General features: G+C 53.0%; 1 long non-coding RNA gene across 7 annotated transcripts in view; it reads right to left on the reverse strand.

Moving 5' to 3' along the window:
* Positions 1-16,930, reverse strand: part of LOC308195914 — a 314,751-nt gene that overhangs the window by 268,388 nt on the left and 29,433 nt on the right. For 6 of the 7 annotated variants that reach the window (XR_013951918.1, XR_013951919.1, XR_013951920.1 and 3 more), the window contains exon 3: positions 15,738-16,134. The exons of the other annotated variant lie outside the window; for it this stretch is intronic. This is a non-coding gene — a long non-coding RNA (uncharacterized lncRNA). The remainder of the gene's footprint in view (positions 1-15,737; positions 16,135-16,930) is intronic. 7 annotated transcript variants of the gene reach the window in all.

Raw genomic sequence — 16,930 nt, forward strand, 5'->3', positions numbered from 1 at the left:
ACATGCAATCAGTCCGTAGCGTCAGCACTGATGGCACGGAATATCCCAAAAAGCAGAATGAACAGTACCAAGCCTGAGAGCAACTAGTTAAAAATCAACAGTATATGCGGTCTCTCATTTCTTTGGTGAATATCCTAGTTTGTTGTTCACATTACCATGACACTAACAGAGAAACAGCGGGGCTAGAGAGCCCTAGCTCTGGACATGGGCGTTTTTGGCAGCAAGAAGCACAAATACAATTGCTTTTCTCAGTTTCCTGACATGTAACACTTGTGGAGACAGCGCCTCCAAGTTACAAGAAGTACACAGGCCTGCTTCACGTTACCACGTGCAGTGCCTGCTCTACACCGGCATCACCCCACGGAAGCTGGCAGCGAGTAACCGTGATCCTGCAGAGATCGCAGTGCGTAACGCCCGCCCTCGTACGTGCTGAGCAGCACGCCCCGTTCCGTTTGGTGTCCACGTGCCCACTCTGCAGTGTGAAACATCCTCCTCGCCAGCTCCACTACGGAGTGCCTCACGTGGAAGGGCTTCCCACCAGCGGGGTGAGGCACCCTCACCCTCACACCTGGCCCAACACAAACGGGCGCGTGCCCACTTTTCCTGGGCCCTGACAAGCGAGAAGGGAGCGCTCACACCGAAAGGCGTCTGAAACACGGGGGCAGGTTCCTCGGAGGGAGCTCGTCTGGGCCCCGGACGTTTTCTCTGCTCGTCTTGCTAACCCCGGAGGTTTCCATCCCTAATAGACGGGCTTATGCAGATAGCATCAAGCTGCAAGGAAAGAGCCTGTACGAGATTCAGAGAAGCAATTCTTCCTGCTCCTAATCCTGCCAGCCCCAACTGCAGATAAAAGCCGGCAGTTTCAATTGGAAGGGATTTAGTTATTACTCTAGCATGTAGGAAAAAAAAAAAGAAGAAAAAAACCAGCAGAGCACTGTCCTAGCAGGGGGATGCACACTTTGATTGTGACTCGTGGGGACTTCAGAGAGGTAAGGGAAGTTAATCCCATCCAGACTTCTCCAGAGCTGCGCTTTACATTACAGCACGGGGCTGCTAACCGTGCCCAGAGCAGAACAGAAGCGAGCTGTGCCGGTTCCAGGAACAACTAAACAGGCGAGTCCTCACCCTGGGCTAGAGCAAGGCAGCCAATAAACGCCCAAGGGCACCACCTCTGAGCCTCTCGCCATACAAAAGAGGTGTGAGGTAGGAGGATGGTATGCCCGAAACCGTTAAAACCCTGGAGGCCGGCAGAGAACCCAACACCATCAGGCACCCAGCCCTGCTGCTGGATCAGAACAAAGCACAAACACTAGGACACAGTGCGAGGCATTAGAAACCACTAGAAAGAAAGGATTTTTACAACTAATTAATGATGTTTATCTTGCAAACAGGAGCACCTTTGCCGTGTATGCACAGAGTGCTTCGGCTGATGTGAGAGCGGGGTAGCAACACGCCGCACAGCCAGAGACAGCAGCTCCTCTTGCCATCGCTGCACCGGAGGGAATTGCTTAATGAAGAGGTCTCTCCTTCTCCAAACAGGCGGGTGTTGAACAACAGTCCCTCTGAAATCAGTGACACTTCCTGGGGATATTAAATGAAATGTTTGTGTTTGTGCCTTTGGAGCCCAAGCACACAAACACTTTACGCCATCTAAGAGTTGTATTAATATGGAGATCATTGTGGAAAGCACTAGGGGATGTTGTGATTTTATTACATCTAACATATGGAAAACATTTTATTATAGGAGACACAACATAATCATTATAATTGAATACTATCAAATGAAAATTCCCACATGTGTCTGAAAACTGCACCACTGTAATTACAAAGAGAAACCAAGAGCACTAAAAACAAGGGGCTGGCAAAAATTGGTTTGCTCCATTTTGTTCGCTTTGCAACTGGGGCAGCGTTGCCTCAGCAAGGTAAGGTCTTGCTGAAAAGGCAGTTCAATACTCTAGCAAGGGAGCAGAAAGTGCTTTACATGAGGAGGAATTTTATTTTTTATACTCCAGGTATGCAAGATAACAAGTGGCCCACCAAAACCTTGCTCTTGGAACGAAACTTTACTCCGATCGAGGCCTTACTCTGCAACGACCTTACAGAGAGCTCTTCTATCTTTGCTCTACTCATTCGATCAAAACGATACAAAAAATGAGCCGTGGCAGGTTAGGATCAAAGGCCTGTTCTAGCATTAATTCTGTGAAGTGTGTGTATCCCGGGTTCCCAGCCCAGCAGTGCTGCACCCGCAGCGCACAGCACCGCAGAGCAGAGCTGCGCACTGGGCGCTGCGGCAGGAGGGTGCAGCAGAATCCCGCTGGCCGCCCGCCTGCAGCCCCGCACGGCCCTGCAGCAGCTCCTCTCCCTCCTGGGCATGCCAGCGGCAGGACTGGTACGGCAGCGAGCAAAAAAATAGGGGAATCAGGGGAAATGCAGCTGCATGAGCGCTCCCTGACAGAGTCGGCAGCCCAGCTCAAGCGAAGAGCGGGCGCGAAGCTAAGTGGCACCGAGGCAGGCAGCACGTGGCCGTGGCTGCACCCCGTGCGAAGACAGGGAAGAAGAAAGCTCCTGTGGAACAGAAATTGGCCGTCTAGGAGAAAGGAGGCAGCTGCCCAGACCACGAAGCAGCCGCTCGAAGCTGGCAGTTTCCTTCTCTCCAGATGGGTAGCACTCACGGCAGAACAGGACACCAGGTTCGCAGAAGCGGGCGATTCAGGAGCAATCCCCGAGCTGGGTCCCGGGAGCTGGCAGGCAGGAGAGCAGCGGCCAGCGATCCCCCGCGGCGTGGCTGTGCCCACGTCGGCGTACGGGCTCGGCGGCCATCCCCCGGCATCTCCCATGCAGGTGGGTCCTGCCCGGCTGCTGGGGCCGGGGGAAGCATCGGGACCCCGCTGCCCACGGGGCGGCCGCTGCCTGCGGCACGGCTCCCACGAGGCGCCTGGCACCCGGCGGCAGTCAGCGGCACGCTACGCTCCTGAGCGTCAGTGGAGATACAAACTGCACTTCAGTTCTGCTGCTCCTCATTGCTGCTTGCAGAAAGCATAAATAATTAATTGCAGGAGAGGACTGTCATTCAGCCTGGCTTCTGCTCCACCTGAAGTAAAAAAAATGACCACTTTGAAGACAAAACATCGGCAGGCACTTAATCTTTATGCTGCACTTCTGTCTCTTCACCTGCTTTAAAAGATCTGCTTCTTAATGGAACCATGTAATTATGTTTGAAGAGCATCAGGCATCTTAACGAAGGGCGATTTACCAGTGGTGAGAGGACGCTCCCCAGCGTGACCCTGGAAGAGGAAGGGGATGCCACCGAGTGGCTCAGGAAATGAACAGCAACAAGGGCAGATCCTAGAAGGTCTCAGAACACTGCCAAGACTGAGCCACTTCCCAAACAACTTCAAGATCATTTTTAAAGAACACAGAAATGCTTTTTTAAAACAAACAAACAAACTTACAGCAAAATCATCAAGACCTGGAGGGGCACAGGGAGTTTGATTAAAAATCTCATCATCTCCAACAGCTTTGTGAACTCGCACAGAGCAGCAGTGACAGGATCAAGCAGGGCTTCTTCCAACCCTTCTCGGCAGAAAAGGTCATTACCAAACCTTCCGGCCCTTTCTCAGCAGAAAGGTTCATCACCAAAGAAGAAAGTTCCCCGGCAGCTCATGAGCGTGCACACCCACACTCACTTCTGCTACGCGCAGTACTGCGGTGACGCTAACAGATCACACCCGAGAACCTCGCTGGGATGGCACTGCTCCGAAGGGCTTGCGGGCTCTGACACAGCAGCCAGAAATGCCCCCGCAGACCCCTAGGAGCCGCGCAGCGCTGCCTGTGCCACGGGGGGTGACGGGGAACGGCAGGGCGACGTGCAGCACTGCGGCACCGCCGCTTCCTGTGCTGCTCTGCTGGGCACTTCGCTGCTCGGAGCAGAGCTGTGGGCTGGCACAAGAACTATTTCCAGGACTTGGGAGTTAATTTGCAGCTTCCTATTCACCGTATCTTCCTTGCGGCCGTCCGTCCAAGGAGGCACACTTCGCTTTGGTGTGTCACCCCAAGGAAGAACGCACCGGTGTGGTTTTGTGCTCGAGACAACATATAGAAATCTGACTTTTACGCACAGAGTTTGCAGGCTCAAATCTCAAAATTGACCACAGCTAAAATAAAAAGCTGGAGGCTCACACGCTGATTTCCACTGCTGTGACTAACACTCAAATGCCCGCTTGTCTTGCTGGGACATGCCCTGTGGGATGCTTGTCCAAGGAAAGAGCTTGGCAGGGGGCCGACTGCTTGCCTGGCCGTCCTCTCACTGCGAGCACGTCTCCAAGGAGGCAGGGCTGATGGTGGCCGGGGGGGCTGCTCAGGTCTGCGGGAACACACCGCGTGCGGGGAGCGTGAGCGCGGCCGTCCTGGCAGCAAGGAGACACACCTGCAAGGGGTCAGCGGGTCCAAAGCCGAGGTGCAGTTCTCCAGAAAGCCTCCAAAGAAACCCAAGACAATAATGATCGACCAAAGTAAAGCCACAGCTCCGTTTTATTTTTGGGGTGGAGGGAGAATCTGCAAACTTAAAAGGAAAGAAAAAGATTCCAAATAACAACAGCAGAAGTGCTGATGATCTGCCACGACCTGTAAAACATGGGATGGTTGGAGTTAATTTATTCCTTCTTCTGCCTCTAACCTGCAGGGAAATTACAGCCTCAGACTATCTGAACTACCACAAATAAATTACACGTTTATTTTAATTCCTTTGAAGATTCCCTCTGACAAATTGTATAGGTATAAATAATCTCGGAAGTGTTTCAGGAAGATAAACAGTCATGTTTTAATAATCGTAATTCACAAACCAAACTTGACACTTGGGTTTAAATGGAAATGCAGCATCATTCTGCCCCAGGAGGGGAAGCTAGGACATGAGAGCATCGTGCTGATCCTCCCCCAAGCATGCTGGGTTCGGACAGGTGCCCGGTGTGCAGCACGTCCCCTGAGACGCCTGCACACAACTTACACGAGAAGTCCCCACACGAGGCTCTCCAGGCAGCTCTCCCTCGTGCCCGTGCCTTTGCAGCTGAGCTCATGGGGAAGACCACCACGGGGTGGCCTGCACAACCTCATGTCAGAGCCAGCTTGCCAGAAACGAACAACTCACCAACGCGACTGGAGCGGCTCAAGGCACCTCTTGGGAAATGCCACCCCGTCCCCAAACATGGCCCCTCTGCCGTTGCCTCACTGGTGATGCCAAAGCCTCTGAGAGTGAGACAGAAAAGCAGAGACGGCAACTCCCTCTGCGGCCTCCAGCCCTCCTTTGTGTGTGGAAGGGGAGATGCCAAGTAGCACAGCTACTGCAGCAGTGCCGTGGCATTGCCCCCCGGACCAGGAACAAGGCTCCCCAAACAAGACCACCCTGGCAAACAAGGGACTGAGTCCCTCAAAATCCAGTCCTGCAGCAAAGGTGGCTCTCCCGGATGGGTACGTGCCGTCTGTTACCCGGAGAGGGGGGGTGCTGCAAAGCAATCTAGGCAGTCCTGCCGTCCTGCCTGCCTTCCCCCTCTCCCTCACAAAGCCCCCTCCTCGTTATATACTTGGAGGAAGACGGGAATAGACCCGACCACTGCAAACATGCACAACCCACGCACCAGAGGCAGTAGGAGCAGGGTGTGGGCAGAGGCACCTGCCCCCTGCTGTACCAAGGCACTGCTCCCAAACAGACCAGTACCTGCAGGAGCTGAAGGTGCTTGGTAATATGCGAGAGACGCAGCCTTACAAGGCCGGGGGGCTGACATCTGTTCCTGGCAGAAACCAGCAGTTTTTAGCATCAGTTCTCCTTTGCCTTTGTTTCATGGCACAGTCAAAATTTCTCCCTTCTGCCTCCGAACACCTTCTTAATGGTTCTGTGATTCTGAAGAGCTGAAATCAACCTTATGTTGAGCAAGGAATAATTACCCAGGGTGCTAACAATCAGGCCTCACCTTTACAAAAACAAAAAAAACCGTTCACCTTTCACTGGCAATGAAGTCAATTTACCAAAGGACTGATTTTTACCGGCAGTTACTAAATCTAAGACACATGGTATTACATAACTCAGTTGCCTTTTATTTCTGCTTCTTAAGCCATCAAGTGACAGAAGGGGCAATGAAAACAGCAGAAAAGAAAAAGCTCCACCAAGGCCATAATGGTCCATTAGGCAAAATTTTAAACCAACTTGTCTTCGGCTCTCCATCGCTCAAATGCGATTCTACTCCTTCCCTTCAGGCTGCTATTAACACTTTTATAATAAGTAACTAAAATAAAACTCAAGTGAATAAACATGCTTGAGGCGTTTTGTTATTTCTGCAATTAGAGAAAAACTGCCACAGCGAAGCTAAAAGCATTTGGGAGACGATATTGAAGGCGACGCTCCCCGTAACTACAGCACTCCTCGCGCTGCTCTTGGCACCGCCGCGAGGGAGCTGGGCCTCGGCCGCGGGGAGCAGGGCCGGGACACGGCCGCGCCGTGCGGTTCGGGAGGGAGGAGGGCCTCCAGCCTGTCGCAGCTCGTGTTGGCAGGAATATTTAAAAATTGCCACGCAGTTTAAAAAGAAATTGGGACTCGTTTTTGACCCTCGGAAGACGGGTATTGCTCCGGCGCGGAGCGGTCCCGATGGGGCGGCAGCCCAGCAGTCCCGCTGCCCCGGGGCGCTGGACTCCTCTCCGTAAAATACCCCCCAGTAAACCCCATCTGTCGGGTCGGCTCGAGTCCTGCCTCCTCTTACTGCCGGCACGTCTTTGGTGAGCCACACGAGGACAGCGCGGGAGCCGCTCTGACACGGTGCCCACCAGCCCACGTCCTTGTCACCCCTCGGCGGCAATGTCCTGCTGTCGGAGCTCGGAGCTCACCCTGGGGAATTTGCTTACGTGCCCACAGGGCATCGAGCTCAGCACTGCGGGTAACTCCTAGATTAACTCGGAAATTATTCGTTCCAGCAAAACGCTGAGGGAATTCCTTCTGGGAAGAAATGATGGCACAAAAGGGAAGTAACAGGCACCCAGGCTCTACAAAAAAAAACAAACAATTTTTCTCCTGTGACTGACTAACATGCTTTTGGATAACAAGAGGCAGCAAATGTCTTTTATTTTGAGTTCAGTAATGCTTATGGGGCTCTTTTACATGACATTTCAGAGCAAGCCAGGGAAACACGGCCGGGATAGAGCAGAGAAGAGGGAGGAAGCGAGTGCACTGCGAGTGCATGGCAGTATGTGTTAGCAGTTCCCAGTCACTGGGGGGAAGGCAAACACCGAACAGCGATGCTGGCGCAGGGTGTGCTCAGGGAGGGCTGTGGCAGCCTGTCCTCTTCAGCGTCGGTCCTCCCCCCGTGGCACACCCGTGCAGAAGGCTCTGCCCAGCCGGCCAGAACCCAGCCCGGGCCCCGCAGAGCAGGGCAGCGCCTCGGGGAAGCACTGCTGGAGCACGACGTCTCAGCCAGGTTCAGCTCGATGCCACTCCAGCTGCTTTGCACCCTGCCATTAGGGTGCAGACTGCAGGCTAACTGCCTCAGGGACTGGGGGCCACCCCGAGGAAGATCCCAAACACATCACTGCATCTGTAAAACATCCCCTGCCTTCGGCCGCCTACCTCTCCTTTGACAGCATTAAAACAGCGGGGTACTTCTCCGGCCTTTGGCACTGCCTTGTCACTTGTGCCTGGGAGCACTTGATTTTCCACCAGAAAGTTTGGCCACCTTGTCCGAAACTCTTCCAGAAGCAGACATGGCCCAGGTGTGGTCACTGATGTGCGCAGCGGGCTTTGTGCTCGTTTCTGTTTTCAGGAAGACAAGACACGCAGGAGCAGTTGAGTCTTCAAATTCCTAACATATGTTGATGATGGACTCTGATTGCCTCTGTGGTAATTTGGGTTGTTCTTGCATTTTATGGGCTTTGCATAAATTTCCTTACAGCAAAATGCTGCCTGGGACATTAAAGGGCTGCTCCTTCTCTTTTTTTTTCAGATTCAGATCTTGAGTTCTTAGGTTTTGTCTTCTTCTTCCTTTGCCCTTAGCAAATCAGACGCATTTTCAATTTCGACAGTAATTTCTCTTCAGAGAAGAAAATAATTGATCAGGAAGCCATTTGCAAACGCATCTCAAAGAGAGTGTAATCTGAATGGGAATATCTAAGCGCATGGAAGCAGAATTGCAAAAATTTACTGATAATAACTTCGGTGTCCCCAGGGCAGCTACGATGCGGTTTGGTACGAGCCGGTCCCCGTGCCGGGTGCCCCGCGGGCCGCAGGCAGACAGCCCCGGGTGGTGCAGACGTGGAACGGATTTGGCCATCGTACCGCAGGAGCGGGGAAGTAAAAGTGGTGCTCTTGAGGCACTTGCTAATTCCTTAGCAACCTCCCTCCCGCGGCGAATGCAATCCATGGCAGGATCCAGACAAGACCTGTTTATTCGCATGCCGAAATGTCACTGCAGCAGAGGGGTATGGTGAAAGCCTCCAGCAGTCCCTGTGACTGCGATGCTCCAGGCTGGGGGCACTGCAGAAATTAGTGGAATTAGCAGGCAGACCGTCAGGCGGGCTGGCTCGGGGGGCTCAGCGGGGAGAGCTGGCGGAGGGGCAGGGCACGGCTTTGTCCCCGCAGCAGAGGCTTGCTGCACAGCCAGGCCCGCTGTAAGCTGTCCCACACGGCAGCGAGGCTGCGAGCTGCCCCCAACACCCCAAGTCCCCCCAGGAGCCCAGCCTCGGGGCACTGCCCGCTGCTTGTACTGCTCTGCCTCTCGCTAACCCCGCAGCTCCCGGAGCAGAGCGCAGGGCACGGCCCTCCTGCACCCGGGGTGCTCTCAGGGAGACGCTGCCTACCCCTGCTCCTCTTTACTTTCGCCCTGCCTTGCCAGCAGGATCCCTCCTGCCCAGCTCCCTGTCCCCAGGAGCTGCTGGGATGAGGGCAGCGTGTTGGCTTCCCCTGATGTCCATTCTCGTTGTCACCCACCGGGTGTCACCCACCGGGCCGGCAGCTGGCGGAGCTGTCCTGATGCAAGCAGCTCGGCCGCAGCGGCAGGAGCTCAGTCCCGGGAGCCAGGCGCCCAGCTCGTGCTGCCGCACCATCCTGAGCTGTCTCCTGACTGCAAGCCTCAAAAGAGAGGCTCAGGAATTTCAGTTGTGAAAAGCACTTTTTCAGGAGATGACTCGGTGGAGCTGAGCCTGCATCTGGGAGTTATCAGCGCGGCCGCAGCTCACCCACCAGCTGCCGACCCGTGCGCAGACAGGGGCTCCTCGCTCTCACTGGGAAAACGGGAGCAGGAGGAGAACCGAGCTGAATGCCAGGGACAAAGACACAGTCAGGAGTAAATGTGTCAGTGGCTGCAAAAAGCAAATTAGATAAATCCACAGGAGAAAAATCCCTTAAAGATTGTTAAGCACAAAGCTACCGTGGCTGATTCAGAAGGTCCCAAAGCCACAGCCGGCTGGAGGTGAAGAGAAAGCACGGCAAAATTGTCATTGCAGGCCCGCCCTGCTGCTGCATGCTTCCCCCAGCACCCCCCGACACAGCCACCGTGGGAGCTGGTACCCGGGGCTGTGCAGCCCTGGGCAGTGCTGGGCAGCGCGGCGCCATGCTGCCTGCAGGCAATGGGGACGTGGAGCTGTCCTGCTGCCCGTCTGCTGGCCAGCACAAACAGAGAGAGCAGCACTTGGTGTGCTGGAAGATGAAGGACCACTTTGAACACCTTAACTGCACACATTGCATTTAATGCTGTGGGCTGAGGGACATAATCTGCCCATGATCCACACAAAAGCTGTTTTATAAATCAGTTTCCAGCGATGAAAGCCACGTACTGATAATAAATGCATTATTTTTTAGTATTAATGTACTACAGCACTTTAATCCAAAATACATATTTTTTGTCACGTAGAAATGAAATCGTTATCGCTCCTTGCAGTGGTAAAGCATCATTTTAGCACGATGCATGTGAAATGCTCTCTGCATTTTTCTCCTTACAGTGTTTTGCTGTCAGATAGGTTACTTACAACACGGTTCCTTCAGATATTGCTGAAAAGTACGCAGATAATATACGGATTCCTATTCAATCACTCAAAAATTCATTCAATACAAAAGGCTAGTCACACTCTAGGCTTTGAGCCTACGTATATATTATCAGACCATTTGCATGAATTGTGACTCGATCAGGCTGTAGATAATACGCACAGAGACCGTGTTTGCAGAATGCCAATAGCTAACTTAAATCTTCTGAACACCAAACTTTTCTTCTTTTCCAGCAGCAGCTCTGAGAATGACGCCAGTGCCTGTCACCTCTGGGTTTGAACTAAGTAGGCTGAGGCAAAAACTGATGCAAAGAGGTTTAAAAACGTCACGTGAGACCGTGAAGAAAAGAGACAGGATGAAGAACCGAGACTCCTCTTCCTACCCAACGCTATTCAATGCCCCTCACAACCAGCCGGCGTGGTTCACCGTGCCCATGGCAGCACAGCGGCCAGGTTAAAGCGTGTGTCACGGGATTTCATGATTCCTCTAGACGACCAGGGGAGTGTACCTTGTCTCTACCCTCCGTTACAACCAGCTTTGCTTCGCCGCCTGTTTCAAACCGTCTCCCACGAACAGCGGTGCATTAGGCATGGAAAGTCCTCTCAGTCAGCAACCGAAGGCGCTGCTCTGTTGGCTGTAAGGTGCTGGAGAGCAAAGGTCCAGCACGGGCACTCAGCGCCTGCTTCCTGCGGCAGGACGCCGCATGCTGAGCCCTAAGGGGCGGCTCAGGGGAAGAAGCAAGGTGTGCGGTTCCAGGCGCAGAAGGAGCGGCGCCGGGCTGTGCTGGCGGGGACTCCGCGCATTGCCTCACGGCCCCAGGTTTGCAGGCAAGTCACTAACAGGTGTTCCTGGCTGCAGCACAAGCACAGCGTTACGGTCTCACGGGATGTGACATATTAGCTGGCACATTTTACTTGGTGTGTCACACCCTCACTTCTGGGGGCTAACAAATGAAACCACAGCTGTCATCCACCCAAATTTAAAACAAGTCAGTCAGTGACCCTCGCACCCAAGCTGACGAGTCATTCCCCCACCTGAGGGCACTGTGTGAGCTCTCAGTTTCCAGCCCTCTGCTGTCATCCTTGCCTTCACTTATTTTTCGGTTCTGGCCTGGCAAAGCCCCCTCCACCCACCCCAGCCACCTGGGGGCTGCCCCCATGCGCTGTGAGGCCAGCGGTGCTCACAAGCCCAGTGACCAGGGAGCTGCTCACAAACCCAGTGACCACGGAGGTGCTCACAAGCCCAGTGACCAGGGAGCTGCTCACAAGCCCAGTGGGCTCCTGCTCGCTGTGGGGGTGCTGCACCGTGGCAGATGGATGAGGATGAACACGGGGGCTGTACAGACCCAGCCCAGGAGGCACTGTTGCTGGCTAGAAATGCCTGATAAGAAGACAAAGAGAAGATGCAGATAGGCTTTCCTTGGAGGCCATAGTGATGGGATGATAGAATCATCTAGGTTGGAAAAGACCTTCAGGATCAAGTCTAACCATCCACCTGACTACTGAGTCCTGTCACAAGACATGTCCCACATTGCCACATCCACACACCCCATATACCTCCAGGGGTGAGGACACCACCCCTTCCCTGAGCAGCCCATTCCAATGCTTGATGACCCTCCCTGTGAATAAATTGTTCCTGCTGTCCAATCTAAACCTCCCCTGGTGCACCCGGAGACCCATCACTTGTCACCTGAGAAAAGAGACTGACACCCTCCTCGCTGCAGCCTCCTTTCAGGTAGCTGCAGAGAGTGATGAGGTCTCTCCTCAGCCTCCATTTCTCCAGACAAAACAACCCCAATTCCCTCAACTGACCCTCGTGTGCCTTGTTTTCCAGTCCCTTTGCCAGTTTCCTTCCTCTTCTCTGCACACACTTCAGCAGCTCAATGTCCTTCTTGTAGTGAGGGGCCCCAAACTGAACACAACACGTGAGGTGTGGTCTCACCAGTCCTGCCTACGAGGGCACGGTGACCTTCCCTAGTCCTGCTGGCCACACCATTTCTGAGGCAGGATGGGACAAGAGGCAACGGGCACAAGCTGGAATATGGGAAATTACAATTAGATGTTATGAACAACAACAACAAAATGCCATGAGAGCGATTTAATACTGAACAGGTTGCCCAGAGAGGCTGTTGAATCTCTGTCCGTGTTCAAGGCTCCCCGGGACCCAGCCCTGAGCAGTCTGTGGCAATCAGAAAGGTTCTGGGCAAGGGCTGGGCCAGGTGGCCTCCGGAGGTACCCCTGACCCTGCAGGAGGATGCTGTCCTTGAAAGGCTCTGCTTCTCCAAAGGACTGCAAGAATACATGTTAATTTAGAAGGGTAAGGGGGGCTGCTAATTCTGTGGGGCTCTTATTAAGGGAATGTAATGCGCAGAGCACAGATTGCTGCCTGGAAACAGGCTCGCCACGCTTGTTGTTAGTTATCTGCTTCTCTGCTTGCGTTTCTGTCCTGTTGACTGATGCTCTGAACCCACCTGTGGAACAGTCAGATCTCTCTGTAAGTGAAGGCAACGGAGAAGTTCCAATGCTTTTAATAAATCCATTTCAAACTGTATCCACGGAATATGATATGGTTGCAGATGAAAACCCTGCACTGTGTTTTCCATTTCAAACACATGTTCTCAGTAAGAAAAGAAACTCCTGTATATTTTAATAGTGCAGCTCCTCAAGAACTCATGCTGCCAAGTAAATTGCTACTAGGTTGTTCAGCAGCATCAAAAAGACCTTCAGAGAGACTACTTAGCAAATAGCCTTGCCTATGAGAGCAGAAAGATTTGGCAATGTTTAATCTGTGTCCTGCTTTTTTAGGGGTGGGTAATAATAAATCAAATAAATCAAAGAAGGTATTTTACCTGGAAAGCAGGAGAGAGAAGGTGCTGCCTGCTCTGCACCTTCATTATTTGTCTTTCGCTTCAAAGCATACAGCCAGCTGAAAGCTCCGAAAGCGACGCCTAATGATGCCCCTTCATCAGCAGGGTAATCATGCTGTGGCTGTGTTACACCACTCTCTCCAGAATATTAATGGAGTGAGGACATTGCAGACTGATGCGCAACAAGGGTTTAAAATCCCCCCCCCAAAAGGTTTCCCAGTACATTTTGTCTTGTGCTGTGTCACTCTGCTATCAGGGCTGAGAACAGCAGAAGGCAGGCACTCGCGTGCTGTTCGCGGGCAGCTGAGAAGCAGCGCGCGGGCAGCTGAGAAGCAGCACACGGGCAGTGTCTCCTCCCTGCTGCACCTCCTTTCTTCAAAGAGCCACACGTGAGGAATTAAAATACCGTGTTAAAAAGCAACATGTTTTTGACCTCCAGAACTGCCCTCAGACTCAGGCAGGCTTCAGGCTGCCCTGAGAGGTGCTCAGAAGCCAGAGGCATGAGCTTCAGCCACGCGGAGTCCCAACGCACACACTCCTCAGCCACTGCGAGCTGTGGCCAGCCCCGCACACAGCATCACACCCTCAGAGCAGCCAGCCCGGCACAGCCCCTGGCAAACCGCACGGATCCAGGGCAGGGCTGTCCTATGGCCCCCGGCACACAGGGACTTCTCCTCCAGGAGCCTCAGGTGCCTTGGGCTGTGTTCGGCGGGCCTGGGGGTACGCAGTATGGAGGAGGAGCAGCCCTGGATTTGCAGGTGGGCTCAGACCCCACGTGCGTGCAGCTGCAGCACAGGAGTCAGAGACTGTTTGCAATTCACCTACCTCAGCCCAGGGCTGCTGCTGCCACAAGGCAACAAGGACGAGCCTTGGTGACACAAACACGGAAACTGAGACAAACTCCTGGCTGCTTTTTTCTAATGGAAGGCTGTATTCAAAAACAGCTTTCAGGAAAATGATTGTTTGAAGCTGAAACTGCTTATTCAAAAGCCTCGTCACTCCAGCTGAACACGTCATGCAAAATACTTGTGATCACAAACGTCACTCTTGTACCCCGGCCCAGGCAATAATGCCACCCCCCTCTATACACCGCTCCCCAAGGCAGTCTGCACGCACTGCGCTGTCCCCCACAGGCAGGGATGCCATGAAATCCCAACCAGAGGGACGCACGAGGCGTCACCAGAGATCAGCCCATCCCAAACACTGCTCTTGTCAGCGCGACATGACACCCCTGACAGCATCTCTAGCCCAGTCCTTCATGGGACGAACACAGAGTGGTGTTTCTTCACCAGGTGGAAAAGGCCGAGAGGCCCATCCCTGCAGGGCAGTGCCATGGTACCCCCTGCCTGGGGAAAGCACTGGCACCAGCATCCGCAGGAGGAGCTGACACGTCTTATCCCTCCCTCTTAATGCAAGTGGAAGAAGCAACTGCTGTCAGTCCTCTCGGGGGCTGCTTTACCGCTGTTATTCGTGGCATTATCCTGGCCAGGTGGTGCTCGGCTCTGAGCAGGACATGACACAGACTGTTCTCGCCACCTGGTGCTGCTGACGGTAATTGCATGAGATCAGTTATGGGATCCCCTATTCTGCTTCCCCCGCCTTCTCAAGGAAGTGGCACGTGGAGCTGGACTACTTTAACTGCCATCAGCAGAATGAGATGGCAAAAGGTCCTGGAGTCCTGTTCAGTGCCGAACAGGAACAACGCCAATGGTAACACCGCAATACGCAGCCTTCAGAGAAGGCAGAAGATAGCTGCTGTTTCTTCCACAAGCACCTGCATGGCAAAGCAGGTGGGCTGGGATGTGGGGCTTGCCGCAGATGCATTCCCTAGGCTGGGTAACCTACTTGTTTATCCCGGCCAGCCTGCTCGTGTGCTGGACGCTTTGTATCGGCAGGGCTGGCAGGCCTCCCCGGCACCAGTGCTGTTCCAGCATCCTGCAGGCTTTGTGGAAAGCTGTCCTCGCTCCAGGGAAAGGCAGCCTGCAGTTGGCCATGAAAAACCACAAAGTGCTTTCAGGGTACCTGGCTGTGGGGCCAGGGGCAGGCGGGCCGAAAAGCAGTGCCGGGAGCAGCCCTGAGAGGGGCCTTTGTTCCCTGCCGTTAACGCTACTGCCGCTGACAGGAAAGAAACAGCAACCACGAGGGCAAAATCAGCTTCTGGAGCAATTCCATTTGAAATTAATTACATAAGTTATGTAATGAGAAAAGATTAGCTAAATCAGATTCCCGTGTGAACTCGGAACGCAGACAGCATGACCGCAGTCTGCGCCTTGACCACGCGCCCGCTCTGCATTAGCGCTCTCCATCACTGCACACAGGATCTCACGTGGTGTATTTGGTGACTGAAGTGCTTCAAGTTTTAAACAACGATAAACTGAGGGCTGCAGCACTAGCTCTTTCCCTCAAGTTAAGCTCCTGCCAGGGTACCCGGCAGCACCTCCTCAGCACCCCGACCACCCGCGCCAGCCCCAGCAGAGCCCTAGCGTAACACGGGGGCAGCGCCATCCCGAGCTGCCAGCCACATCCCGAGCTGACCTTGGGCTGCTTCTGAAGAAAATGAATTAGCTTGCAGAGGTAGTCAAGTGGAAAGCTGAAACTATCATTTTCCAAAGATATTCAAGGTAAAAAGCCTCAGGAACAATCTTTTGTCAGTTCCTGAGACTTGATTAACTGCCTTAATTCCACATGATTAATGGCTTTCAAATCCCAGAAGACCCAAGTCTCTGTACACGTCTTATTACTGGAGTGTCTTTAAAAGCCTTGCTCCAAGAATCCTACGAGCTGCTTGAGTGCTTGAGAGCCTCAGCCCCCGGTTCCCCAACAGGCCCTGCAACACGGTGCCCTCCTTGTGCTCACCTGGCATGCCTGGAGAAGGATCGGCGTCCTCCCGTCCCACCCACTTCACGCACGACGGGGACGCAGAGAGGTCACTCTTCACATCAGCTGGGACGAGCTGTCTCCCTACGAGGGCTGGACAGGGGCTGTTGCACCTGCTGAAGTCCCAAAGGGAAATATGTCCGCTGGAAGAATTTTAGGGCACCTCCTTCTCTTCCTTTCTCCAGTGGGAACAACTCTAGAGTGCATGAAAGGTGCTCAGAGTATGTCTGCAGCTCTGGGTCCCTCTGAGCGTTATCAGGTCCTTCAGTGGCCTTGGTCGGGGCACTGATGTGCTGGCACTCCAATCCTGCTGACGTTGCTCCTTAGAACCACAAACGATGCCTTGGGTCTCACCCTCGACACTTGTTCAAGAGACCTGTGACACAGAGCAGAGGGTGGAAAGAAACCTTAGGAAAATGATCAAAATCCTACTGAACAGTTAGCAAAACACCCCTGATTAAGGCTGCAGTTCATGTGTGCAATAATAAGGCCAGCCAAAACCAATTTCGTTCTCTTCTGTGATCACTAGCAGATGATCCCACGGGGTCAGCAGTGATGGAGGCCCAGGGAAGATCTTTCAGTCTTGCAAATTAAAGTGGTGACCAAAATGCAAACAGAAAGAGAAGAACAAGAAAAGAAGGAAAGAAGCGTTGCCTCATCACCTCATATTACTTGCCACATCAGCATGCGTTCTCACAGTGAACAACGCCTGTTTCTCAGCTCACGGTACGTATGGCGATGTTGAACATTGTGACTGATTATTCCAAACAAAGTCAAATTAATAGATTGAATGAGTATGAAGTGGGTAAGTACATACGAACCACACAAGCCTTATACAAGACATCAGGAAAACACTGGTAGCTGAATCATTAATTATATGTCAAAGGTTAAAGCAGTAGAGCCTCCAGCAAGAATGCACAGTATTTTATGCAGCACAAGGTCCGTAATGGATAAAAAATTCATCCCATTTCTGCCCTTGTTAATAGAATGCAAGAACTGTGCATCTACAGGATCTATAAATAAAGTACCAAGGCTGACTTGCTTCTACTGTACTTAATGGTAGGAAATTGCATAAAGGAGTTGCTCAGGCAGTCAGTGACCTTGAGAAGTTTATGTGAAGAGAATACATACGGGGTGATTGTGCTCTCCTGAGGTGGGCCTCTGAGCAAGGC

The sequence above is a fragment of the Anser brachyrhynchus genome, assembly GCF_964034855.1.
Source record: "Anser brachyrhynchus genome assembly, chromosome: 5".
In the NCBI taxonomy this organism is placed as follows: Eukaryota; Metazoa; Chordata; class Aves; order Anseriformes; family Anatidae; genus Anser; species Anser brachyrhynchus.